Genomic DNA, 11,599 nt, shown 5'->3' with positions numbered 1-11,599 from the left:
TCTTTCTCAAGAAGAGCCTAAGTAAAAAAGGTACAAATTAGTATTTGCAACCACTAATTCAACATAGAAAGCATAAATCAGGCCAAATATCAATCACCCATAAATATCTAAGCCCTAAACTAAAAGACCCATTAAATACCCATACTAGGGTTGAGCCACAACCCTGGCTAATGGGTTTAGCTACCCATAATTGAAGAAGAAATCATAGATTGAGATGAAGAATAATCTATAAATTGTAATTACAAGATCTAAGATTAATTGCTAAATAAGCTACAAAATTACTCAAAATCGACAAAAGTCGGCGTTTATGTGCTCAGTTAACATAAGATGACCTAAAAATTTGAAAAAGTAGTATTTATACACAGCTAAATTTTCTGGACAAAAATAGCCCTGACAGAGGTACCGCTGACAGCGGAAAATGGACCGTTCTAGCGATGAGGCTACCGCAACCGCGTAAAATCAACCGCGAACTGCGGTCTTCTAGTTTTAGCTTCAACTTTGGCTCTCTGAATCTCTCCGCGGACCGCGGTAAAAAGACCGATGTCGCGGTAGAAGTACCGCAGTCGCATAAAATCACCGCGGACCATGGTAACTTGCAATCCCAGAAAATGCATCTCTCTGAACCTTGCCACCGCGGACCGTGATAAAAGGACCGCAGTCGCGGTGGGTCTTCTGCGTCTGCGGTTGATTTTCCGCTGTAGCGTTGCTTTGACTTGGCTTTGAACTTGTGCATGTTTCACTCCTTTTTGAGTTGGTTATGATATCCTTGTCTCTTCTTGACCAAACACTACAAGCAAGCACACCACGTTAGCTTTTGGGAATACTTGTATATATTTTTAATCCAAAATTCAAGCAAAAAGGAGCATAAAATAGACTAGAATCCCTAATTATCAACTTCCCCAAACTTAAGTTTTTGCTTGTCCTCAAGCAAACAAAGTAATTCCCACATCCTCGAGATAAAAGAAAGAAAAAATTAGTTGTCCTAAAGTAACCTCATCAAGAATCAATTTGGACTAACAATTACTTTTAACTCAAATGCATTATCAACAATACACAACCTTTTAGCACCATGGCTATAGTGAGACACAAAAGCATCAAGAGTTGACTCAACTCATCAAGAAAACTCTTTTTGTTACATTGGTCGTTGTGGAACCCAAACTCATACTTCTTAACTCTCCATAAGCAAAACTCACTTTTAGATTGTAGCACTCAGAACGAGGATTGTGGAAAACACGCTCATCTCTCTCAAAGGAAGGTCACCAGTCTGGCTCTAAGTACCATAAGCTTGCCCCTTATGTGAGTCACCACTAATGTAATCTCACTCAACTCAAGATCATATAGGGCTTTTTGTGAGAATGTAATGAAGGCTTTTAGTTTAGGGTAGGATATATTGGTCTAAGAAGGTTTCATCTTCCCTTAAGCACTTCTTTTGCTTCATTTTGGCACACATTTTCTAGACTCTTTAAGTCATTTACCTCTTCTTTAGGGTCTAGAGAGACACACTGTCACTCTTTGTTGTTCATTTCAATCCTTTTTCTCCTTTCTAATCTTTCTATGCCTCCCATCTTTTGCTTTTATTGAATCCCTTCATTTCCTCTACATTGTTCACTTTCTTTTTGACTTATTGGCTTTTCTTTCTTTTTCTTTTTGCCTTTCTTTTTATTCATTTTGTACATTTTATCACTTTTTCATTCCTTGTCTCTCCACCCAAACTTATGCTTTTGCCTTGTGCTAAGGAAAGATAGGGTGCTAAGAGAGGATCATTTCAGAACGGATAAAGGTTTGTATCATGGTTATTGAAAGAATAAGGGATATGACTCAACGGGGGGTTAACTAGGGATATCATTATTGGTAGGCTATGGATGTTTTCAAGTCTCAATTAGGATTAATAAGAGCCTAATCACTTATCAAGTCGAGCTTCACTTAGTATTTCGCCTAGAAAAACATTCAGGGCAAGTTCTAGACTCATTGGCACAAGACTTGAACTTGCAAATTAATACCTCATGACACAAGCTATAGGATTGCTAAAGAAACAGAGTCGGGGGCCCACAATAACCTTAGCTAAGATTTTAGCAACACAAATGGTTCCGAGAAACCACTCGATGATTGTTTAGCCAACACAAGAGTTTCAAGGTCATAACTATCACCATCCTATACACACCAATTTGTTTTTAACCATAAGATCAAAGCTAAATGTGTTAGGCCCAAGTGAAGCTTTGACTGAGGTGCCATTGCTCACTAACTACTATTTAAAAAAAATGAAAAGAAAAAAAAATAGACTTAAACCCTTAAGAAGGTTGTCATGTCATCCATCATCGGGAAGAGCCACCCGGTTCATACAAACTCCACCTTTGGAAAGAACCGTGGCATTAAGAAAACTAAAGGCTTACTGATCATTGAAACTTGTAAAATAAGAAGTTATGAACCGAAAAAGAAGCTATTAAATGAAATAAGAAGCTATACTATTAAGGGAAATTGCAAAAGAAGCTATGAAGTAAAATGCGGAAAGTAAACTGAATATGTACAAAAGGGGGTTTAGATGAATATACATAAGAAAGAATGAATATATACATGAGTAAGTAACTTTTTATACATACCAAGATCGAAAAATAACAAAAAGTGAAATAAAAGGTAAAGTTATATACATACCAAAAATGAAAAATAAGCAGAAAGAAAGAAAATAGTGTCATAATTACAAACCAAATCATCAAAGTATCAAAGTAGGGCCACCCCCGCAAATGAAAGCTAGCATTGTCCCCAATGCTAACTAACCAAAAATAAACTCAAAAAGAAAGATAGAGAGTGAAGAAAACTCCATATGGATACTCCGTCTGCATGGGGTCCAGTGGTAGCATGGGTCCTATGACTGGATGGGGTCCTGTGGCTGGGCATCTGGATCATCTGTCTCGGGGGCCTGTGGCTAGCCAGAAGCAACACCCTCCATCTTCTCAAGCTCAATCTCTACATCATCCACCTGGGGAATCAATCTCCTCCTCTTTAGAGCTCTCTCAATCCCCTGCTCCGGAACCTGCTCTGTGTGAGCTGCTGGAGGCTGATCATGCAATAGTAGCTCCAAAGGCAAGTGGTCAGCTACCTTCATCTTCTCCACTTCACCCCTCAATTCCTTAACCGACTCCTTCGAGGCCCACATATTCTTCAACTTCTTTGTGTACTTGCTCAGCTCCTTAAGTGTTTTTCCTTGATCAACAAGAGCATCCATGATTTTGGTTCTCCAGGAGCTTTTTCTAGTTGTCTAGAAGCTCCTTGAGAGACTCCCTCTACTGAAGCTGGCACCTGTGGATGTGGGGGCACTAACTGGGTTGCCACTGAACTAGATAGCACAGACATCTTAGAAGTTGTTTCCTACATCCAGTTATTGATACTGAAGAGTGTTTGGCTCAATCGGTGGGCAGTCAATGGGTTTGATGAGGAGGATGGAATATCTGGAGGAGTGGAAGTAGCCCCTTCCGGAGGTAGGCTCTGGTATGGCAGTGGGAGGCTCAGAAGAAGTGACTACTACTACTGGCTCTTCAGACTGGCCAGCAGAAGTAGTGGCTTTGCCCTTAGATTCCTTGGCTTTGGGGTTGTACGGACCCTTGAGGCTGTACCATGAAAAGGGCATCTTGTGTTTCACCTTCACGTCAAAGTTTCTTTTCTCCACTTACTGATCTTCCAAGTACATGGTAAGGAAGTTTGGGAAGGGGTATGATTGTCACCCTTATTGACCACCCTGGTGATCGCCCTAGACATGATATTCCCGACATTGATCGGGAACCCTGCTATAATAGCTGCCGCTAATATCACCCGGGAGACCGGCAGGGTGTTTTCATGTGTAGTAGGGTCTAGCCTGCTGCATACAAAAGTCTCCCACCCATTCGCCTCAAAGTTTAGGGTTTTCCTCAAGATAGGAACCCCTGTTGTCAACCATGCTGGGGTGGTGTCCGGGATAGCCAGGTATGATGCTAACCACGGGCGGGATGCCTCATCAAGCGCCACATTCTCCAAGTACAATGTTTCATCTTCCTCATTGAAGCCCAGGTATTCATTGATTGTCTTCCCATCAAACTTCACTTTCAAGTTTTGCACTTTAGTCACTTTGGTATCCTTCTTGATGTGGGAGACATTGGCGTAGAACTCCTTGACTAAGTGCTCATTTGCATCTGACACCCTACTAGTGAAGTAATCCCACCCCACTCGTGCATTGAATTGCTACTTCACGTTGGGGTTATGAGGTAGAAGGTCCCGCTCTATGAACTAGAACTCATGAATAAGTGACCTTAGAGGCCACCACTCCCGGAATTTGTGATATTCCAGCTCACTGACAAACCTTTTTTTGCCACACTCGGGGTTTCTAGTTCTTTCCACACTCGGGGTTTCTAGTTCTTTCCACACCCCCGATTTGGGTCACACCCCCTCCCTCTTCATCTGGTACGCCAACATCTACATCCTGTCCAGGTGACCAAGGTGTAGGTGAGGTTGAAGCTAAACTATCACTACTCTCTAATGATCCCTCAAACGACTCAGAAGAAATATGAGCTAAAGGACGAGCAGTAGGAGAGTCTGGAGGTGTAGGCTCATCTCTCAATCTATGCATCTCCGGGAAGTCGGGTACATAGGCTGGAACAGAATTAGACTCTAAGGCCTCTCGGGAGGGAAAGTACTCACTTCCCTCAAAATGGGAAGCAGCTCTATCTGCAGCTTTGATGATTTTTCTGGTTTCCGCGATTGTTTTTCGAACCGCTGGGGTCAATTTAATCTGTCCTCGTCTCCTACCCCCGGAGGACTCTGCTCTACCCTTTTGTTTGTCACCACATCCTCTAGATTTAACCATTGTTTGCAAGTGTAATCAGTTGAAAATTATTAGTGCCAATACTAGAAAAAGCAATGCAGAATATCAGTGATAGTGCAAGAACAAAACAGCATACCGCGTAAAATATATCGCGGTCGCGAAGGCTAAACCGTGGACCGTGGAAAATGCATCGCAGTCGCGGAAGTGTGGGATTTAGACTACCCACTCTCTAATCCAGCAGCATCGCGGACCACGGAAAAAGGATCATGGCAGCAGTAAGTGCACCGCGGACCATGGAAAATCAACCACGACCGCAAACCCTCAAATGTACCTCTTTGAACTTTATCACTGCGGACCACAGAAAATCCATCGCTGCCACAGAGAGGCACAGCTGCTAGCGGAAGTTGCTACCACTGACCGTGGTTATCAGGAGATTGGTCGTAGGTTCGAATCCTACTTGGGGAGATTTTTTAGTTATCACTTTTCTGACCTAGCGACCCCTATCCTTCTTTCTCCTTGCTGGAAAGCTGTTTATGAGCGGAAGGGAAGTAGAGGTAGAGGGTCCGAAGGAGATAAGAGATCTGCCGAATCACTCATGTTATGATCTTCTACATCCTGGGTCTTCCCGTTCCGTCATTTGGCTTATGTTCTTCATGTAGCATTCAGACCGAACGACTCTATGAAATTACGTCGATAGATCAAACAAATGACTGCGGACCGCGGAAAATCAACTCCAGTCGCGGTAGTCAAATTAGGGCTCATCGGACCTAGGGTTTCTAGTATTCATGCATTTTAGCATTAACAACACATTATCAATCCCACTTGGTAGTTAATAACCATTTCTAACTAATTGAAACCTAATCTAATTAACACTATGGAACCTTAAGTCAAAATTAAAAGAAAAAGGAAGAAAAAGTAAGAACTATCAATTTAAAAGAAAATAAGAACAAAATTAAAGACTAAGGATTGATTGGAATTACCAGATGTGAAATGTGAGACAAATGAAGTTCAGTTCTTGTGTTTGTGCAAATTAGGGCGTGGATGAACAATGTTCTATATTGCTTGAGAGTAAAATGATCGAAAAGTGTAAAAGGCTTAATGACCGCCTATTTATAGAAATTACCCAAGGGCCCACATAGTCTTACCTACCGCGGACCGCGGTTGTGAAGTTCAGAAGGGCTGCAGTTTTGAGACCACCGCAGACCACAAAAATGCTTCACGACAGTGGTAAGTCACTGTTGATCGCGAAAAAATACACCGCGACAACGGTTGAAACTTCAAAGAACCTCCATTTTGGACCTTTTAGCACCGCTGACCTTGATCAATTTCCGCCTCCGCAGTAAGGCCATCGTGACCACAAAAAATGGAGCACGACAGCAGTCCAAACTTCAGAGAGTGCCAAATTTTCCAAGTTGAGTCTTGTACTGGATCAAACATCCCTATACATATCTCACAACCAGTTAGTCCAAAAACAAATCCTACACTAAGAAGAAAATCAAAGAAAAACAAAAAGAAAAACACATAGGTTGCCTCCCAAGAAGCGTCTGATTTAACGTCGCGACACAATGCAAGTTACCATCAATCACTTGAGATGGATCATTGCCACCACGTGGTTGTTATCAAACTTACCAAGATAGTGCTTGACTTTGTTCCCATTAACTCTGAAGATCTCACCATTTTTGTTTTTCAAATCAAGAGCACCAAATGGAGTCACAAGCACCACCTCAAAAGGTCCATTCCATTTTGACTTAAGCTTTCCCATAAACAGTCGTAACCGGGAATTGAACAAGAGAACAAAATCACCCAATTCGAACTCTTTGCCACAAGCATACTTGTCATGTAAGTACTTCATCTTGTCCTTATACAAGGACGAATTGGAGTAGGCATGAAACCGGAACTCATAAAGCTCATTAAGCTGCTCCACCGGAAGATTTGCTGCCACATCCCATTCAAGATTTAACTTCCTCAAAGCCCACATAGCCTTGTGCTATAACTCAATCGGTAGATGGCAAGCTTTCCCAAACACCAACCGGTACAGAGACATACCAATCGGAGACTTGTAAGCAGTCCTATAAGCCCATAGAGCATCATCCAATTTCTTTGATCAATCAGTCTTATTTGCATTGACCGTCTTTGACAATATGCTTTTGATCTCCCTGTTGGAGACCTCAACTTTCCCACTAGCTTGAGGATGGTAAGGGGTAGAAACCTTGTGATTGACACCATACTTTGCAAGCAAAGTGTCAAATGCTTTATTGCAAAAATGAGACCCTCCATCACTAATGATTGCTCTATGAGTGCCAAACCGAGTAAATATACTCTTCTTAAGAAAAGCCACAACACTCCGGGACTCATTGTTGGATAAAGCCATAGCCTCAACCCACTTTGAAACATAATCAATGTCCACCAGAATGTACGTGTTGCCACAAGAACTTACAAAGGGACCCATGAAATCAATGCCCCACACATCAAATATGTCAACCTCAAGAATGGTGGTGAGAGGCATCTCATCCTTCTTTGAAATACCACCTGCTCTTTGATATTCATCACACTTCTTCACAAGGTCACTCACATATTTGTACAATGTAGGCCAATAAAAACCACAACTAAGCACCTTTGAAGCTGTCTTCGCCCCACCATGATGACCACCGTAGGGAGAGGAATGACAAGCATCCAGAATACTCATTTGCTCTTCTTCCGAAACACATCTCCGGATCATACCATCATTACAGATTTTGAACATATAGGGCTCATCCCAGTAGTAGTCCAATCTATCCCGTTTAAGCTTCTTCCTTTGGTTAGAAGAGAGCTCACACGGAACAATGCTGGTCACAAGAAAGTTAGCAACATCCGCAAACCAAGGCATGCTATTCACATATACAGAGAAAAGTTGCTCAATAGGGAATGAATCATTAATTTCGAGGCCATCACAAGACCTCCCCTCCTCTTACAAGCGGGATAAGTGGACCACCACTTGGTTTTCACACCCTTTTCGATCCACAATCTCGAGATCAAACTCTTGAAGCAATAAAACTCATCTCATCAACCGAGCTTTGGAATCCTTCCTTGTCATCATGTAGTGGAGTGTTGCATGGTCGGTATGAACTATCACCTTGGCACCCATGAGATAATGCCTAAACTTCTCCATTACGAACACAATTACTAACAACTCTTTTTCCGTCACCGTGTAATTCACTTGAGCATCATTCATTGTATTGCTTGCATAATACACCAGGTGAAACATCTTGTTGACTCTTTGACCCAAGACCGCTCCTATCGTAATATCGCTCGCGTCACACATGAGCTCAAAAGGTAAGCTCCAATTGGGTGCGGTAATAATGGGAGTGGTTGTCAGTTTGTGCTTGAGAAGTTCGAAAGCTTGCATACATCCCTCATTAAACACGAACTTGGAATCCTTTTCCAATAACTTGCACAAAGGATTCACTACCTTAGAAAAGTCTTTGATAAATCTTCGGTAGAACCTTGCATGCCCAAGAAAACTCCTAACCCCCTTGACTGAAGTAGGAGGAGGAAACTTTGAGATCATTTCAATTTTAGCCTTGTCCACCTCTATGCCGTGCTTTGAGATCTTATGGCCGAGGACAATGCCCTCCACGAACATAAAGTAACATATTTCCCAATTAAGCACAAGATTGGTCTCTTCACACCGGGTCAACACCTTGTCAAGATTCTTCAAACATTCATCAAATAAGTCACCCACAACACTGAAGTCGTCCATGAACACCTCCAAAATGTCCTCCACCATGGTAGTAAATATGGTCATCATACACCGCTGGAATGTAGCCGGTGCATTACACAAACCAAATGGCATCTTAGAAAAGGCAAAGGTGCCATACAGACACGTGAAAGTGGCTTTCTCCTGATATTCCGGAGTAATCAATGTTTGGTTGTAACCTGAGTACCCATACAAAAAACAGTAGAAGGCATGCCCAACAAGTCTATCTAGCATCTGGTCAAGGAAGGGCAATGAAAAGGGATCCTTGCAGGTCACTTTATTCAACTTGCGGTAGTCCATGCACACCCTCCATCCAGTGACAATCCTGGTGGGAATCAACTTATTTTGAGCATTGGCAACCACAGTCATACCACCCTTATTCGGCACACATTGCGCTGACGAAGTCCAAGAACTATCTGAGATGGGGTACATAACCCATGCATCCAACCACTTGATCAACTCCTTTGTGACAACCTCTTGCATAGCTTCATTCAACTTCCTTCGATGTTCCACGGAGGGCTTGACATCATCTTCAAGAATAATCTTGTGCATACAAAAGGACGGGCTTATTCCCCAAATATCGGTAAGAGTCCATCTAATTGCCTTCTTTCTCCTTTGGAGCACCGCCAATGTGGCATCTACCTGCATGTTAGTAAGACAAGAGGAAAGAATAACTGGCAAAGTTGAACTAGGGCCTAAGAATTCATACATGAGGTGTGGAGGCAATAGCTTCAACTCCAACACGGGAGGTTCCTCGATTGAGGGCTTTGTTGGTAGAGTCTTTCTATTCTCAAGATCCAAAGAGAGCTTCTGAGGCTCATAATAGTAAGAGCCCATTCCATGTAAAGTAACACACTTCACCCGACCTTCATCCTCATTGACATCAAGGTTCAACAACATTGCTTCTATAGGATCCTCCACATTGATCATTGCACTAGTATCATCAACTATCACTTCTGTGACAAGATCCACAAAAGAGCACACCACAATACTATTTGGCTGACTCATTGATTTGCACACATGAAAGACCACTTTTTCATCACCCACCTTGAAGGTGAGCTCCCCGGCTTCAACATCAACTAAGGCCTTCCCGGTTGCAAGGAAAGGTCTTCCCAATATGATCGGAACCTCATAATCGACCTCGCAATCCAAAATCACAAAGTTAGCAGGAAGAATAAACTTGTCCACCCGAACAAGGACACCATCAATAATACCAAGCGGCATCTTCATTGTTTTATCCGCCATTTGTAACCTCATTGAAGTAGCACTCGATTGACTAATACCCAAATTTTTGAACACGGAGTAAGGCATCAAATTGATACTTGCACCCAAATCGCATAATGCCTTTGCAAAATTTGCACTCCCAATGGTACATGGTATGGTGAAAGCGCCGGAGATCTTCAAGCTTTGGAGCCATCAAGTGCACAATTGCACTTACTTGGTGAGTCATTTTGATGGTCTCACAATCCATGGATCTTTTTTTAGTCGCCAAGTCTTTCATGAACTTGGCGTAACCCGGCATTTGCTCAAGAGCTTCCACTAAAGGAACATTGATTGATAAGCTCTTCATCGTGTCAATAAATTTTTTAAATTGGTTCTCATTCTTTTACTTCGCAAGCCTTTGAGGGTGAGGTGGAGGAGGCCTTGACAAGGGAGCCTTAGCCTTGGGCACTACCATTTTCAGTATATCTATTACGTGTTCCCTAGACGGGTTCAAGTCATCTTGAGTCTCCACCTCATTATCGTTAATATTAATTCTCACTTCTGCATTCACATTCTCTTCACTCACTTGCTCATCAACCATAGGACATCATCATCTTGTACTTCAACCTCATCACTCACAATTTCCCTTTGTTTAGAGGTATTCACATCACTACCTCGACCGCTTCTAGTAATCATCGACATTGCATGCCCGGTGTTGTTCCCTCCTTTCGGGTTTACTACCGTATCACTAGGTACAACCCCTTAGGACGAGCATTCAAAGATTGCGAAATCTGGACAAGTTGAACCTCCAAATTCCGAATTGAAGTATTGTGGGATGCCAACTGGGCATTAGAGTCGGCGTTCTTCTTCATCATTTGTTCAAACATCATCTTAATCCTTCACATCTCATTGTTCGACGAGCTAGGACCTTGAGAAGGAAATGGGGGTGGGTTGTTTGGTTGTTGAAACATCGGATGTCTTTGAAAGCCTTGCCCCTGATTCCCTTGGTTTCCATTATTCCAACCCTTTTGGTTGTTGTTTCCTCCCCAATTGTTGTTGTTACCACTCTAGTTGCCCTAGTTGTTCTGGTTTCCCCAATTCTGATTGTTGTTCCCACAACAAGTACAAGAGAATGACAATATATACAAGAACACGATAAGTAAATCAACTCGAGAACTTTCGATCACAAGGAGACGGTAAAACTAGCTCACAAGGAATAACCACAATAGAGAATACTAAGCGTAATAAGAACAACTCAACAAGGGAGAAAATAATATGAAGCAACGATCCCACAATATGTAGTTCAACAACACGGAAGCTAACACGAATCAAATAATTACAAATAAGGAAATGTCAACTAAATACATGATATATAAACTTCTTTTAAGGTTGGGCAAATTATGAAGAATATACAACAATTTCAATTAAGGATGAGCAGTAGGAAGATAATCATAACCTCAATTAAGACTAAACAATTACATGAGAGATAATAATGATTTCCAACAAAGACAAGCAGTTATAAAAGATAGCATGACAATAGAAGAGGCAAAAATCTTAAATTAAGCAAAATAAGAGTCAAATAGGTTGTGAGTTCGATGGTAAGCAACCTCCACTTCCAACCAAGAGGTTGTGAGTTTGAGTCTCCCCAAGAGCGGTGGGAAGTTCTTGGAGGGAAGGATACCGGAGGTCTATCTGGAAACAACCTCTCTACCCCAGGGTAGAGGTAAGGTCTGCGTACACACTACCCTCCCCAGACCCCACTAACTGGGATTATACTGGGTTGTTGTTGTTGTTGTAATAGTCAAATAGGCAATAAGAGTGAATCATAAAGCAATTAATTCAAATTAAAGCATGAAGAGGTGAAACTAGTA

The sequence above is a fragment of the Nicotiana tabacum genome, chromosome 11, assembly GCF_000715075.1.
Source record: "Nicotiana tabacum cultivar K326 chromosome 11, ASM71507v2, whole genome shotgun sequence".
Classification (NCBI taxonomy): domain Eukaryota; kingdom Viridiplantae; phylum Streptophyta; class Magnoliopsida; order Solanales; family Solanaceae; genus Nicotiana; species Nicotiana tabacum.
Note: the sequence above shows the minus strand (reverse complement) of the source record.